Source organism: Alligator sinensis, unplaced genomic scaffold (genome assembly GCF_000455745.1).
Source record: "Alligator sinensis unplaced genomic scaffold, ASM45574v1 scaffold1008_1, whole genome shotgun sequence".
Classification (NCBI taxonomy): domain Eukaryota; kingdom Metazoa; phylum Chordata; order Crocodylia; family Alligatoridae; genus Alligator; species Alligator sinensis.
In genome coordinates, this window is record NW_005842013.1 from 2,159,304 (window position 1) to 2,160,524 (window position 1,221).

The window sequence follows — 1,221 nt, forward strand, 5'->3', positions numbered from 1 at the left end:
CCTTTCTCTCCTTTCCCGAGTCCGCTCATCCCTCCCTCGTAGCTGTGACTGCAGTCGGGCGCACTCACCATCACCATGCATCTTTCATGGGTTGCCCCACTTTGCCACACATTCAGTGACATGCAGGATTTCCCATTTGGTAGCCACCCGTCGTTGTGACAGATCTGGGGTCCTCTCAGGATTTCTAGTCAAGTCAAATTGATCTTTCTTTTTTTATGAATCTGCTTAATAATTCATTGCTCATTAATAATGTATAATGAAACCACCCTCCTTGAGATGGGGGGGGTGTGTGAGTGTGTGTGTGTTGAGGCAACAGAACGGGGATTGGGTTGAGTGTGATTACGGATGAACAGGATTCCAGTTATGCAGAAGCCTAAAATAAAAGCTCATATCTGAGACCATTTCCTGGACGTTCAGTGGGTTGAGCTCCCCACCTCCAAGACGCTTGCCAGTTTGGGGTCTGAAAGGGCCTGTTTTCTGGTTTCGGTTTCACAATGGCTTTACAAGCACTCGTGGTGCTCTGGTGTGGTGCCAGAGACTGGAAAAGGGCCACTGTGGTTCCCATTTTCAAAAGAGGGAGGGAGGAGGACCCAGGGAACCAGGGCCAGTTAGTCTTACCTCGATCCTGGGTATGTTTTTTAAGAGAGTTATCCTGGCGCATGTCCGCGAGGGGCAGCAGGGGAGATCATGCTCAGGGGCAACCAACACAGGTTTATTAGAGGCAGGTCCTGTCAGACCAACCTGGTGCCTTCTATGACCAGGTCACAAAATCCTTAGACGCAGGGGTAGCAGTGGACGTAGTCTTTCTGGACTTCAGGAAGGCCTTTGACACTGTCTCTCACCCCATTCTCATTAAAAAACTAGGGGACTGTGGCGTCAGCACCTCCACAGTCAAATGGGTCGCTAACTGGCTGGAGGGCCGCACCCAGAGAGTGGTGGTGGACGGGTCATTTTCGACCTGGAGGGATGTGGACAGTGGGGTCCCCCAGGCCTCGGTCCTCGGACCCGCGCTGTTCAACCTCTTCATCAGTGACTTGGACGAGGGGATGAAAAGCACCCTATTTAAATTTGCTGATGACACTAAGATGTGGGGGGAAGTGGGCATGCTAGAAGGGAGGAATAGGCTGCAATTGGACGTGGACAGGTTACAGGGGTGGGCGGATGAGAACAGGATGGGTTTCAACACTGACAAGTGCAAGGTGCTGCACCTGGGGAGGAAGA